Here is a 16,685-nt window from a genome sequence, read left to right as displayed (position 1 = left end):
ATTTCAGCTTCACTTCACCTCTTGTCATGATATTTCCCCAAGGGAATAAATCTGTCTGGCAAATGTTGATCATGTGCTACCCAAGCAACTCAGGAAGTGCAGCCAGTGCAGAGGAGGGTGCCCATGGCTTTTTGCAATCAAAATTCAGAATTTATGGACCATAATATTATGAGCAGTTAGGCAGGTAACCCTAGTGTACCACCAGAAAGTTATCATTGCCCTGAAAGTGTATTAGAGTTTTGTGGCAGGCAATAAAGAAATCTATAGATAATATTTACTAATGTGTACCAGTGCTTATTTTGGGGTTATTCAAGGGTAATGCATTACTGGCACCTCTTTTTGTTGTTAAAAATGTGGCACTTAATGTAACAACTTTATGGTGAATACTGGTACCTATTTTTCTAGAAAAAAGTACTGACATGTAGTATCCAACTATATTTAAAATTACTGACATAAGTGTATTAAAAAAAATATTTAATCTATTTTTATCTGGCCCTTTATAGATTATATTGATCCCAGGGTGGGTTAACAAGTTCTTAAAATAATAACAGTAACACAGCTCTAACAACTGAAATGTCAAACAAAATATACAGAAGAACATTAAAAACAGCAGCAGACAGTACTAATACCCATCTAAGCAGCACCCTGCCAAGGCCTGGCCAAAAAGATGTGATATTAGGCACTACCACCACCAGCCTCACCCACTTATGTTGGTGGCAACCGTATTCTTATGAATGGACCAGCCCAAGTCATTTTGCCACCTGAGAAGGACAAAATGGCGCCCCTCTGCATTTAACACATAGAAGCCAACTTCAACTCTTGACAGGATAGCACCTCCCACTATACTTGAGGAAGCGGGCCAGTTGGGTGTGGCTCTGTGAGGGACACGGGTGGCGCTGTGGGTTAAACCACAGAGCCTAGGACTTGCCGATCAGAAGGTCGTGGTTCAAATCCCCGTGGCGGGGTGAGCTCCTGTTGCGTGGTCCCTGTTCCTGCCAACCTAGCAGTTTGAAAGCACGTCAAAGTGCAAGTAGATAAATAGGTACTGCTCCGGCGGGAAGGTAAACAGCATTTCCGTGCACTGCTCTGGTTCGCCAGAAGCGGCTTAGTCATGCTGGCCACATGACTGTACGCCGGCTCCCTTGGCCAATAAAGTGAGATGAGCGCCGCAACCCCAGAGTCAGCCATGACTGGACCTAATGGTAATTACCTTAGCTTGTGCACAGGAGAAACCATGTGCCACAGAGGAAAATGACTGAAAGATTATGGAGAAACAGCTGGGGACTGCTGTTCCTGTCCCCCCAAAGCTGCCATCTCATCTTGTTTAATGATAATGTTGGACGTGCCTATAAGATACTCCTAAGTATACCTTCAGATATTTCACTTGGGGCCAAATTAGACATTTAAGGCTAAAGTAAACATATGTTTACTACTACGTAGGAGGCAGCTACATATCTTGTTTACAGGTGCAGATAAGCCTGTTTTTTATTAAGAAGGCAGTGCATGGCAAGGGAAGCCTTTTCATTTCATTCCCCCCGTACGATTAGAATGGAGATCAGCACCCATGTGGCGAGGAACCTCAGGGGACAAAGCCCCATTGGATTCTATGGGAACTGCCCCCCCAAAACCACAAGCAATGCAGGAGGGCAACTGATCTCTTTTCTGATCATGGTGGGCAAATGAAGAGCCATGATTCCTGTCTCCACATGCTGCCTTTCGAGGAAGAATTGGGTTGCACCATGCATATAATTAAGGAAAAACAAGATACACAGCTGCCTGCTATGTATTAAAATATGTCCAGTTTGGCCCTCAGCTAAACAAAACAGACTAGCCCTCTTCAGGCATTCGGACTCTTACCAGATGTTGTAACAGATGCCAGATGTGCATTTTACTCCCTCTTTCTACACTAATCCACCTCATTTGAAATCAAACGTTTGAACCTTTCCCTGTGTGAGTGGATAATATGCAAGGTTCCACGCTAAGTGGCAAAAGCTTGTGCATGTCCTCCCAGCAATGAAATTGGAACATCCTCTTTTGGGCAAGACAGTGAAGTGCAAGAACAGGGTCATGAGAGGCAACCGCATTTCCAGCTCTGCCTACTATTCTGTAATACCCAAATTCACCCTATTTGCTTCCCCTTCTATCTTTCCCTTCTTGCTGCCATGACAAAGGACATTGGGAAGGCTACAACCATATCTCCTTATCATCCCTGAGTCAACTGGAAAATAGACAATCACCCAGCATGCCAATGGTATTGTTTCTATGCCGTCCTGAACAGGAGAAGAGAAGGCATCTCCACCCCCCCACCCCCATGAAGATTGCATTTCTCCAGGGACAAGTGGTCATGCTAGCTCAAGCAAAGATGGAAGGTCCATAGCCCTGCAGATATTATTGTACTACAAGTCCCATCATCATTGGCCAAGATGGGAGTCCACCGATAATTGGAGGGCCAACCCATAGGTACTGTATCTGTAACCTAGAGATACGAGAAGCCAAGTTACAGGGAACCAGGCAGAGGGTCTTCTCGGTAGTGGCGCCCGCCCTGTGAAATACCCTCCCACCAGATGTCAAAGAGAAGAACAACTACCAGACTTTTAGAAGACATCTGAAGGCAGCTCTGTTTAGGGAAGCTTTTAATGTTTGATGCATTACTGTATTTTAATATTTTGTTGGAAGCTGCCCAGAGTGGCTGGGGAAGCCCAGCCAGATGGGCAGGGTATAAATAATAAATTATTATTATCATTATTATCACATAATTTATGAGCTTGTGTCTCCTCCAAAATTAGGCGCAGCTTGCCATGCTTCTCTCTTCCATCTCAACTAAAAACATATCTGTATTACTAGCTGTATTTCTGCTCATATGCAATGTGTGAAGTTCCAACTTTATTCCCAAGGAAACTTCTGCTAAACTGCATGCTTATTTGTTTAGAAGATTTCAGAGAAAAGTAAATTTCTTTATTTTATTTTATTTATAAATCATTTTTATTAGTTTTCCAATAAGAACATCCGATTAACAAATCCATCAAATCATAATCCAATTAAAAATAAAAAAATGAAATAAAAAACAGTCAAATTACAATCCAAATTATTAATTATTAATTTTTCGGGCTTCCCATACTCTGGAGTAAATTCCTTTAAACTTAGCTGGACTTACTTGCTTACTTCTGAGTAGACCTGGATAGGCTTGCATTATAAACTATACACTCCGTCAGGTTACACTGGTGGCATTATGAACGACAAACATGATATTTTTCCTTCTACATAAAGCAAGTTAATGTAGATCTATGATGGAGAAGCACAAGACAGACATCACTCTCCCCTATCCTTTCTCCCTCATGTCCAGCTGTTCTGCTGAATAGTCACAATGGACTTGAGTTCAATCCATGATTCCAGGAACACGTTGGTTTTCAGCTGCAGATATGAAGAGGTCATTACGACCACACTATTCCTTGGAATTTCCAGTGGGTGGTAGAGAGTAGTGACTCTGGCCAGGGAGACAGGAGGAAGCAAAAGGACATTTCTATTGCACCACACAGATGTGATGAATATAGGGTGTGGGTTTGAGGGATTGGTAATTACAAGAAGATCAGATAAGATCACTTGGCCTAGGCTCTATACTACATGATCTACTACATGGTATATAAAATATTACTAAGCAGTGTACAGTAAGAATCTGAAAAATGCATTATCCAAAAAAAGTATACAATAAATCAGTATCAGCAGTTGCAGTGTTATGATTTATATGTTGTAAAGGATTTTTTCAGTGTTAATTTTTGTAATAATTATATTTATGATCTCAACAACCACTCTAGGCTCCTTCAAATGGAAGGGTTGGTAGAAACATAATGAATAATAATTAAACTCAGTTCTGTTTCTGTTTGGTTCCTTGGTTTCTTCTTCACTGTGTATATATATATTTGGTCATAAATGATAACAGAAAAAATTCTCAAGACACAATGGGTCTTTCCACATGAAATAAAGTGTTTCTCATCATATGAAAATTTATCACAGCTTGGGCCAAAGATCATAAATATTTTTTAATCTGTATTTTGAAAGCCCTTGTCTTCTGATATCTAGACCAAATTCTAATGCCATTTGATTTATCCCTTTTATTCTTGTATTACGATTCACTCATGATTGAGCTACACTGGAAATTTATCTCCCACAGTCTCTGCTATAGTCTTGCAGACTGCAATTTCTAGTCATTTTGGAAACTCTACTTTAGTTTCCACCCAGAAAACACATTTTATGAAGAGGTGTCAGTGAGGTGTGACATTTTATTAATTTTATTAAAATTATTTGCATACCACCTTCATTTCAAAGAGATGCCATGGAGTTTGGCAGTAGAACAATAAAATGAACAGCATTGTAGCTCATTAATCATTTATAAGTTAAATGTTTTATTTTCATAGAGTGTGTGGTTTCAAGTCATTTTTTTAAACAACAACAAACCAAACTTTTAAAGGGGGTATATTATATTTTTATTTTTGCCAGGTTATGCATGAGGACTTTGTGTAATATTAAGTAATCAAATCTAGTGTGATTACATTGCATTCCACTATTAATAATCCAAGAATACAGTGTTTTGTGCTTTCAGAATGTAATCTACACATCCTGTTTATACTTCCCTTTAAAAGAACAAAACAAAAACCTCTTTGTTTTTGTAATTCCTGTTTTATTTCATGTGGCTTATTCAAGTGAAAGAGTTTAATTTGCCTTAAAGTTATCTCTACAAGAGCAATTACTATAATTGCAGTAAGTTTCTAAATGCCAGAAAATATTTTAGCATTGGAAATTTCCTAGAAGTTCACTAAATTTCTTTCTTTACTTCTACAGCATTGTCAGTTGTCTTAGGGACAATGTGGTTTTTTTTAATAAAAAGAGTTAATATAAATCTACTTCCATCTTGGTCAGCATTTATGAAGCGCCTACTCTGTTGAAGATAAATTATGAAAACAAACAAACAAACAAACAAACAAATGGCAATATTGAGGAAAGCTGGTCAATCCATGTATTTTCATCTCATGATGACTGAACTATCAGCAGCTGACTGGTATGTGTGCATATTCCATCACAGGTCTAATGCCACATACAGCCCTTTCTTATCACCCAATGTTGGCTCAAGCGAGGGCCAGCTCCAGGCTTCAATGAGCACTTGTCATAGCATCATCCAACGGCTCTAATTCACTAATGTGTACTCCTCATGGGCTTAGTTAGAAGTGGCAGTCCTCCAGTCGGTGCCAGGCAGCTGCCATTTTAATATTCCTTAATGACCCCGATGTAGCATTTTAAAGATTAAAGAGCAGACACTGGCACCACAGCTGCCCCAGTGGTGGTTGTCCAATAATGGCAGACCTGCCTCAATTGCAATGCATTTCAAGAGAGACAACTGAAACATTCAAATGCCAGTCATCAAGTGTTGAGTAAAGTGATGAACAACATGTGGGTATGAGTAAACCAAAATGCCATGGGTGGGCAAATCTCAATCTGGTAGCAAATAATGCACTCCACAGAGCCTAGGACTTGCTGATCAGAAGGTCGGCGGTTTGAATCCCCGCGACAGGGTGAGCTCCCATTGCTCGGTCCCTGCTGCTGCCAACCTAGCAGTTCTAAAGCACATCAAAGTGCAAGTAGATAAATAGGTACCGCTCCGGCAGTAAGGTAAACGGCATTTCCGTGCGCTGCTCTGGTTTGCCCAAAGTGGCTTGGTCATGCTGGCCACATGACCCAGAAGCTGTACGCTGGCTACCGGCCAATAAAGCGAGATGAGTGCCGCAACCCCAGAGTCGGCCATGACTGGACCTAATGATCAGGGGTCCCTTTACCTTTAAGCAACTTTACTCAGGAGCAAGGCCCATTGAATTTAACGGAGCTTATTCCCAAGTTAAATGTGCTCTGGTTTGCAGCCTTACTCATATCATCAGATAAAATATGCCATGATTTTTGAAATCTATTATTATTATCATCATGCATTGAACAATGTGTCCAGTCATAGGAAATATGGGATATACTAGATATTTATGCTATCTCTTGCAACACAGAAAGCTTTTTAAGGAGAAAACTTTAAACAGGAGAGGAATGGAGAAATGTATGCCATTTTCTGCACCATCTTTCTTCCAGCAATACATTCTGTTCTTTGGTTGCAAAGAACTGGTTGTTCACACATATCAGTGATGGATGTGCTAAATGAGTCATCAGAAGGTAAAAATAATTTTGTCAAAACTATGTGCTAACTTAAAATGGATAAATTCAGTGAAAGCACTGGACACGGCTTACTGTGACTACAGCAAGTTATGTTGCGAAATAGTGAGGTGAGATCATTGTAAGCTTCACAAAACCTTATTTTCTAGCCCTTATATACGGTAGATATGTCACATGTTTCATTTCATTCCTATCAGAGGACCCCATTTAAACTAAGTTCATGTATAAACCCTAAAATTCAGAGCAAGTACAGTAGATAAGAGCTATAAAGTCTTTGTTCTCTGTTTCACAAAACAAAAGACTTTGATATCTCATATGACAAAACAAATACTTTGTATGTAGGCATATTCACTGCTACTTGCAGTTTTATAATGTTTTTCAACAGTGGTGCTTGGTAAGTGAGCAGCGAATACAAAGCAAGACAATACAGATACAAATTCTGAGCATCTCGTGTACAACTGAAATTCTTTGAAAAAGCTGTTGCATTCAAATGTTTTAGAAATGGGATACGGGTGGTGCTGTGGTCTAAACCACTGAGTCTCTTGGGCTTGCTGATCGCAAGGTCGGCGGTTCGAATCCCCGTGACGGAGTGAACTCCCATTGACCTGTCCCAGCTCATGCCAACCTAGCAGTTTTAAAGCATGCCAGTGCAAGTAGATAAATAGGTATCACTGTGGCAGGAAGGTAAACAGTGTTTCCATGTGCTCTGGCTTAGGTCACAGTGTCCCATTGTGGCAGAAGAGGATTAGTCATGCTGGCCACATGACCCGGAAAGCTGTCTGTGGACAAACGCCGGCTCCCTCGACCTGAAAGCGAGATGAACAGCATAACCCCATAGTCGCCTTTTACTGGACTTAACCATCCAGGGTCCCTTCCCTTCCCCTTTTCTTTTCTTTTCTTTTCTTTTCTTTTCTTTTCTTTTTACCTTTTTAAAGAAATGGCTCTTCCTTTTGGAGGAAAGGCTTATTCATCCAAGTCATACTTCATATCTGAACAATCAATCATTGTTGTTTCATTATCTGTGATGATGATAATCACCTCTGTGTTGGTTTTAAATAACTGGTTATTCACTTATCAGTCCTTCAGATGTCAACGGACTCCTATTAGCCCTACCAGCATGGCCAGTGATCATGGGTGATGGGAGCTGGACTTCCACAAGGTCCCACAGGCAAACAATTCTTGTTACATAACTTGCTTTTTAATCAGATTGTCCTCAAAGCAACTAAATATATGGAAACAAATGTTACCATATATTAAAACTAAAACTATCAACAATAAAAGTAAATTATGAATATGTTACAATTTAAAACCAGAGGTATAAAATTCAAAAGGTCTGGAAAAAGAAAGTCTGTGTTCAGTGAGGTTTCTTACCTAATAAGTGTATTTAGGCTTGCAGTTTGCAAGGGCCAATGATACAGATCTGAGTCCCTCTGGAGAAAATTCTGCACAAAAGGACTGCCTATTTCCGGAGATACCACAAATATGTATAGACTTTAACGATACAGAAGGAGATGCAAAATGTTTTCCAACATTTCTTGAGGAAAGAACCTTGTTGTTGTTTGCTTAGAATCTGGATCCTAATCTTCACCATCATCTGACAGCAGATTGGACTGAAGACTTCTAAAAAATAGTAATATCCTTTCCATTGACGTCAACTATCGTGTGTGTTCTCAACAAATCTTTATTTTCACCATTTAACTTGGTTATCAGTGTTATTTCCTAACTCTGATAGCTCTATAATAGTGGCACATGGTCACATCTGAAAAGAATTTAGCAGGGTACATGTTTCTAAACACAAATATAAATTTATTGAAAACAGGTTTTCTCTTACCATTTGGTGAGAGTCGTGGAGAGTATATAAAATAAACACAGATCAAAGTAGAAAGGTTGTGCTTCTTATCAGTGGAAAATAAAAACCTTAAGGATTCAGCTTTCTTGAAAGTTTCCTCCCATTTTAATCAGTCTTTTGTTTGTTAACAATAGTCCAGTTTTTTTTAAAAAAATTATTTTAAATTACTGCCCAGACTTTACTGAGGTTGGGTAATGTTAGATTAAGAACAAATAGAAAATGTTTGCTTAAAACAGGTAAAAGGAGCTAAAACACCATTCAGTATATAGCCAAGATCCAAAGATCAGAGGTAGCTAACATAGTCCAGGAATCCTAGGGGACCACAAATCCCATTAGCCCCAGTCAGCATGGCCAGTGCTAAGGGTTATAACCTTCTGGCCTTCTGGCAATTCCCTCACTAAGTGAAGTGAAGTTACAGGGAACCAGGCAGAGGGCCTTCTCGGTAGTGGTGCCCACCCTGTGGAACGCCCTCTCACCAGATGTCAAAGGAAAAAACAACTACCAGACTTTTAGAAGACATCTGAAGGCAGCCCTGTTTAGGGAAGCTTTTAATATCTGAAGGACTATTGTATTTTAATATTTTGTTGGAAGCTGCCCAGAGTGGCTGGGGAAACCCAGCCAGATGAGCAGGGTATTAATAATAATAATAATAATAATAATAATAATAATAATAATTACATCCGAGGCATAATGGGAGTTATGGTGGAACATATGGAGAGTAAAATGCTGGCTACCTGTGCAAGGAGTGTCTGGAAACATGTGATCATTGTCATTATTATAATTGTGAACAACAGACTTCTCGCCCATTTGCGTTTCTCAAACTGCTTTGGAAACACCCTTGTGTTCCAAAGGAGACTTTCTACATGGCGTGGGCGGAGCTTTTGATTGACCTATACAAATTGGAACATGGAATCCGGAATATGTCTAGTGGGTCCTTGGTTCCCATTCTCACAGTAGGGCTATTCACAATAATGCAGTCCTCACATTTTCTTAAGGTGGAATACTGGACCACATCCATTGAGCCTACCCCACATCTTCTGGCCATCAACACCAGTGCATTGAGCAGGACATTGGCAGGGAGTCATACACACAGAAAACTGCATGTGACAAGGCTCTCACATCAGTGGGACCCTCGTCTCTCTCTAGAATTGAACACACATACCCCCCCCCACCAATGTTATTCTCAATGCATGGAGATTATGGACCAGATGTGGTAGACACACAAATATTGGGATAGGCCCCTGCACATTCCCATTTGCAGTGGGTTTACAGAAATAGCATATGCAAGGACTTTGGAAAAGGTGCTGCATTAATGTTTTTTTAAAGTATTTTCATCACTACATCACTTCACTTGCGGAGCAGCATGTGTGGGGGCCAGGGGGAAGAGCTCTAGAAGGCACAACACATGGAAAGGACTTGGAAAGGATGTGAATGACTTGGCCAAGTCACAGCGTACTTGGAAGAGCAGGAACAGGTCTGTTGCCAATTTTTAAAAAGTCAAAAATGAGGTTGCCAGAAAGTTTTCAGTAAAGCTGATGTGCTTGTGTGCATGTAAAAGCCTGCAGTATTTGCACTTAGCGAGCCTGCTTGACGTGTGGAACACAGGCACATTGACTGAAGCGTCAGGTTATTTAGTGCACCATTTCACATGCCTATGCACGTGAGCCAGAATTGTGCATGTGAGGAGTTCCTCTGGAGCTCTGCTGAGGTGGAGGAAGCAAGGGTAGCCAAAGATCACAAATTAAAAGGCAGGGGTTGCAGCAGGCCTATCTCATTTGATTCCCTGCACAGCTTCTGTATCCTGACATGGCAGGACGGTGCCAAGCACAGACAGCTCTACAATTAGGCAAACTGCGCCATATGCTAGGGGGCCAAAGGAGCTCCCCACCACAGTCATCTGCTGCCTACTGTGAGTGCTTGTTGACCCTTTTCTGACTCTGATCACCACAGGCAGGAAGAGCAGAGACCAAGCTTTTCCTTCCTCTTTCCTCTTCCTTTCCCCATTTGCCTCCACTGTACTACTTTGCCCTTTCCCCCTTTCTTCTTCCAGTTGGTTGGAAGAAGGCAGGAAGATGGTGGGGCAGCACGGTGGTGGTGAGGAGATTGCCTCATGGCTGCTGCAGCAGAAGTGGTACTGGTCTCCACTCCCTCTCTCAGGCTTTCCCCCCAGGATCACATGCTGTTAGGGATGGCATAGGCATTCCAAAAAACCCATTTATTGTACCTTTCCAAAGGGGCTGTTGTCTGTTATGTGATAATCCTCTGCATGCTTACTGGATTTCACTGGGAAAGCAAACCACATGAAAAACAATGGTACCTACTTCTGAGGAAACAATGTTGGATGAGCCAACACAAGTACAGTGGTACCTCGGGTTACATACGCTTCAGGTTACAGACTCCGCTAACCCAGAAATAGTGCTTCAAGTTAAGAACTTTGCTTCAGGATGAGAACAGAAATCGTGCTCCGGCAGCACAGGAGGCCCCATTAGCTAAAGTGGTGCTTCAGGTTAAGAACAGTTTCAGGTTAAGAACGGACCTCTGGAACGAATTAAGTACTTAACCCGAGGTACCACAGTAATTGCCCCGGATAAATGCAGCAAAAAATGGAGCGTGGAGGTGGAAGAAGTGTGCATTAAACCAAAGGAAATACTGAAGCTTATGCTTAATCTTTATGCAGGACCAGCCTTTTCATTAGGTTGAGGGAGGAAGCTCCCTCAGGTATCAGATACTGAGGAGCAGTAAGGTTTTGAAGGAAACCTTCACCCACTTAGCTGGCCTGTAATGTCCCAACTGCCAGTCTGATTAACTTTAGTACGTGGAATGCAGGAAGGTGCCATCTTGTTCTTTGCCTCACACAACAAAATGATTGGGGCCCATCTTGTATTTATGTCTGGTCTTGTTTTTTGTTTTTTGTTTTGACGGTTGGAATAAGAGAGAGACAGAACTGAGAGGACTGTGTCTACTCTGCCTATTGATCTGAAATAAAACCAGCTCTCTCTATCGAAGCCCCATCCCTGATCCTACCCAGGTACCAGAATGTTTGAATCAGACGTTGGCAATCCTAGCAGAGAGACAGCTGGTGGAAAAGGCAGGCATCCTGATTGGAGTTGTTCTGACTTCTGCCTTCAGACCATATAGGATTATTGCTAAAATATTCCCCTTTTAAAGCACAACCGTTTTCGGATTTATAACTCTAATATCCAAAATTGTTCTTGCACCTGCAGTCTTTTAAAACTTGAATAGTCCCCCACTTTTTACTGGGAGGAAATATCCTGTTGATTTCATTGAAACTTATTTTCCAAATAAATGGGCTCAGTATCAGAGCCTTCTTGATAAAATACATATACTGTATACATACATATATAATTTTATTTATATGCTGCATTTTCATAGTTCAAACCATGCTTAATGTGGCTTACAACATGAAAAAGTACGTGACTACAACATAAGAAAAGTAGTCATAAACAATAAATAAAACATTAAAAAATACACAACCAAACTTAGCAATTTCCACATAAATCACACGTTCTATAATAAAGATACAAAAAAAACCAAACAAACTTCAACAACAGCAACAAACCCCCTCAAACCCCTCCCCAAACAACATTAAACAAATATTAAATGGATTTTTTTTCATTTTTGCACATTCACAAGGACTGGATTGAAAAGAACTCCTTATCTAACAAGAGACCTTTGCAACTGGAAATCAAAGCTGGAAACAATCAAAATAAACAGTCAGAGATGTTAACTATTTCATCCTCCAGCCAAAGAAAGCAGTGAATTCTCCACTATGTAGGTGTTAAATCAAGACTCTACACTTACAAAAAAAAAAAAAAAAAAAAAAAGGATATTTGAAGCAATGTCCCAGAGTAATCTGCATACAGCCCGGATTCCATTATTAATTCAATTTTCCATTTGTTTTGCAGAGAAACTTAATCCCAAAGATTTTTCTCAGTTTATTTGCCTCTGACATGCATATAATAGAACTGCAATACCAGCATAAATTATGGCCTGTCACAATAATTCCGAGATCCTATGAATGTTTATAGTTGTTGTGGAGCAAGGAACAGGTAGAAGTCAATATGAACTGATTTAGGATCATGGTCACTAAAACAAACTAAATGGTTTACCTCAGAATCCCACCCGCTAAGTAATGTATGTGACCCTGTGGGGCGGGATTCACCTAACAAACCCCAGTGGAAGCCCTGTGCAAGGACTTGCAGTTGTACAATAGGGCTTTCTGCCACCATTTTGCCCTATGTGCCGAAGGATCTTCATAGGCTCCAAGTACATTTCCGAGTACAATTCAAAGTGTTGCTGCTGACCTTTAAAGACTTAAACAGCCTCGGCCCAGTATAGCTGAAGGAGTGTCTCCACCCCCATCATTGCATGGACAGGCGGAGTCCCCCCAACCCCAGGCGACCCCCGAGTGGAATAATGACTCATGTGGGATTAAAATTGGCCATAACTTTATTAAATTTCAGATGTAGGGAGACCTTGGCTCAGGTATTGGGCGTTTATCCTTCCCAGTCCTCAGCCGGGGATCTGGGAGACATCAGGGTTAACCAGAATGTGTGGGGATTGGGCTGGCTCTGGAGAACATATGTTCAACAGAGAGCCCACTCCCCGTTTTGCCGCCATTGGAGGAGAGAGCAATGACAACCTCTCGGCATATGGCCAATACCTCCCCTCAAGACCCCTTTAACGGGGAACCCTGGGATCGCCGCCACAAGGGGGGGGCGTGAGTCACCGCTTCACCCCCCCCCCATTTAGGAAGATCTACTAAAGGATTCTGCCCAAGGCCTGAAACGACCACCCAAGCCCAGACACTGAGGGTCAGCTCCAAGGGTCTTCTGGCTGTTCCCTCACTGCAAAAAGTGAAGTTACAGGGGAAAAGGCAGAAGGGCTTCTTGGCAGTGGCACCCTCCCTATGGAATGCACTCCCATCAGATGTCAAGGAGAAGGCAGCCCTGTCTTGGGAAGTTTTTAATGCTGTGTTGCAAGTGCCGCCCACCCTCAGACCGAGTCAGCAGCCATTATTATTAAAAATTGGCTCTGGGGGTTGGGAGAACCCTCAGAATAGTGGGGGTGAGAAGGAGTGGGGTCATTACATCTGGCAAACTGAAATACTTGCACAGAATCATGGGAAGAGCATGATGTTGAATTCCACCCTATATTTCTATGTAAATTTAAATTTACAATTCTGATAAAATTAACACTTTGTAACATCACTCTCAAGTACAGATATCCCTATAGATACCCCTATACCCCTATAGAACATGCATGCCCCAGGCAATGTGATTGGCAACTACCTGAGTTATGTCTGGAATGTTATTCAGAAGTTGTTGACTAAGCCTTTAGTTAGCTAAACTGAGAAATTGCAAGATATGTTCATACCTCAATAGTTATGTCATTTAGTATGAAAATAACTCCAGCAAACTGGACATGTGTTGTTGCAGGCAACAAATCAAGTCTGATAATTTATTCCCTCCCTCTGGATTTTAAAGTCAAGCCACAGCTGAAAGAAGAAAAACCTGAATTATTTTAGGTATTTTCTCTTTCTCAAAGATTTTTTCTCATATGTTTGGAGGCTGTTTCCTCCACTGTGTCTTTTTGTATTCTGAACAAACAATATAAAATGAAATTATAGTAATATGGAATGGTTTTTATAGACCAAGTGTCCTCTTGAAATTCTGCACTCTGTTTGTGTGTGGAGGGATTCTAGCAAAAATTCTCTGGGCAGAAGAGAAAATTGTACAACTGTTTCTCAGGGTAAGACTCACCATGCTGGTTGCAAAGCTTTTATTTTGTTGCATTTTTATTTTGCGGTGCTACTGCAATTAACAGCTACAGCAATTGTACCAGCCTGGACACCATTTTGCATTCTCCATTATGCCCTAGACCTAACGTTGTTCTGAGACAATGTGTATGTGGGGGTGGAGTTGCAACAACGACAACAGCAAATGATGGAGGCTATTCAGACAAAATTCTGCAAATTAGCCTTTTTCTTAAGGTTGAGAGAGAACTACAAAAACCTCAGAGATTTTCCTCAGAACAATGTCTGCTCGGAAATTTCAGCTCAGCTCTAGTGAAGAATAGAATATCCTGTCAATACTTTGACTTTATTGAATTGCATTAATTATTTTAATAATTTTTTTGCTGTTGTTTTCTTTATTTATATGCTGCTGTGTAATGATTGCAATATGTGGTGGTTTTTAAAAATGCTATTCTGATTACTGTGAGCCACTTTGAGCTCAACATTTGTTGTTGGAAAAGTGGAATAGAAATATTAAATCAAATCAATCAATCTAATCAGTGACGCTTCCTAAGAAGTATGCAAGGAAATATTAATGAACAGGATTTTCGGAGAAAGGTGCAATATAGAGACAAGTATGGAGAAAAATGGAAGCTTATGCCTTGTGTGATAAATGTTTTGCTACTAACTTTATGAATCTGCCCAATGAACAGCATCAGCACATGTGAATAGTATTAATGTACTAACTTTATATTTACAAAATAGTTCAGAATATTTTCAGAGATGGGAATATTCCTTTCAAGAATGTGAAATGACCTGTTTCCAGGCCACTCAGTGGTAAATTTTTAGGGCCCTGAAGATTAAACTGTTATGTGGCTTCCTTTGCAACCAGCAATGAGTAATCACTGCCATCTTCTTCAATGAGGTTGTTCCAAGATGGAGCACCACAAATTTTCTATGAGCTTGTGTTTTTGGTATCACTTATGGTAAGTACTTTCGTAAGCACATTGTTATTCCTTGAGGGTCTTGACCTCTGTTAAAATGCGGTAGGGGATTCAGTACAGCCAATTTACTACAACACTACACCTTTAGAAGATCCATGCTGCTGACTCTCAAACTTTGGGATTGTTGAAATAAATACAACAACAAAACAATCAATTTGAGTTGGATGACTCAAATTAGGTCTACTAGACCCATACTTTCTAAGCAATGTAGACTAATTCTACGGGATTAGGGGTCCTGAATCTTAAGCTTCATTAGTTTCAAAGTAGATCTGCTCCTGAGGTTTCCTCAAGACTTTGGATGGTATTCAATTAAGTTTTACCCAGAGTATAACCACTGAAATTAATGTACATTGGTATGTTAGGTCCATTAATTTCAGTGGACCTTTGTCACTAATTCCAGTGACAAGTGCCTTTTTTTTTTTTTTTTTTTTTTTTTGCTGAGGAAAGACTCCAATGGAAAATAAAACAAAACATTTAATCTCAAAGGGCCAAGGGTGTAACCCAGAGAGTCAGGTGTTTGTCAAAAGCTAAGCCAATATCAAAGCTAATAAGTCTCCTGAAGAGTTTGCCAGGAACTGAATGTTGCCATTTGGAAAATAGCTTTTAGATGTGTCCAATGCGAAAATTCACACCAGTGCACGCACGCACGCACGCACACACACACACACACACAAAATCTATAAATGTCCTACCAAAAGTCCTTTCTGCAGCTTACAACCTATGAGCATCCTCAGAAGAACAAGGAATTCCAGAAACTTCCCCCCCAACTCACCAGTTTCTTTCAAATAATTGAGTTGCATTTCTATTTTCATGCTGAGAAGCAAAATCCAACATATATAAAACCATAATAAAACATTAAACATTAAAAAAACCTTCCCTGTACAGGATTGCCTTCAGATAGCTCAGGGTCAGATAACTCCATACCCTTCAACATTTCTCCATTTTAAAAAAAGTGGAAAAAGTCGGACATTCAGGGATCAAAGCAGAAACCAGGACGCCTTCTCTAAATCAGGGACATCCCTGGAAAATAGGGACACTTGGAGGGTCTGGGAACCTTTCTGCATGCTTTGTCCTTGCCTTCTGGGAGACACTGCATATTGGGCCCAAAAGGAGTGAGAAGCAATTGGGCAGTGGAGACAGTCAAGGATAAAAAAGCGCAGAGCGGCCCACTGAGAACATCTTGCCCCCCCCCTAAAAACCTGGAACCAGTGCTGCAATAAATGGCAGTTCTTATTTCTAAAATTTGATACACTATCTATGCTTGGGGGGGGGGTGGAGGGAGTGTCAAGAATGTCAGTGTTGTGTCATTGTTGAGATCTCTGCCTTCCCTTATGTGGCTCTTTTATTCCTCGCAAGATAAAATAAGACAAATTGGAACATCCACAAACAATCTTTTTGGTTCCTGAAAAGAAGTTGTTCCTTGTAAATGCTGACAGAGAATGCTTTACTACCCACCAAGGAGCACTTGTGGCTGTGTTTCCATAGCCAGGTTTGTGGTTCTGGCAAAGTACCGGGGATCTGGAATGCCATCAATACAATAATATTATTGTATCATATTAGTAAAGTAATACAATAGGCTGCTAGTTGGAAACAGATGTAAAACGAACCTGTGTCAGAATTATGCTGTAATTAGATCTGTCAAAAGGTAACTTTCAAACAATTTACAATTGCAATTAGAATATTTCACAATGTACTTGTAAATAGGGTTAAATTACCTGTACATAATGCACATTTCTAAAATTAAGAAGACAAATATTTGACAAAGAAAGATGAAATGATTCCTATCAGCTGTGGACCTGTGCGCCCCAGTAGCTGAACCTAAAATTCCATTGATACAACATGTTGAAATATAAAATATATTAGGACTGCCTAATTT

The sequence above is a fragment of the Podarcis erhardii genome (assembly GCF_964252035.2).
Source record: "Podarcis erhardii genome assembly, chromosome: 4".
NCBI lineage: Eukaryota > Metazoa > Chordata > Lepidosauria > Squamata > Lacertidae > Podarcis > Podarcis erhardii.
This window is presented reverse-complemented; position numbering follows the sequence as displayed.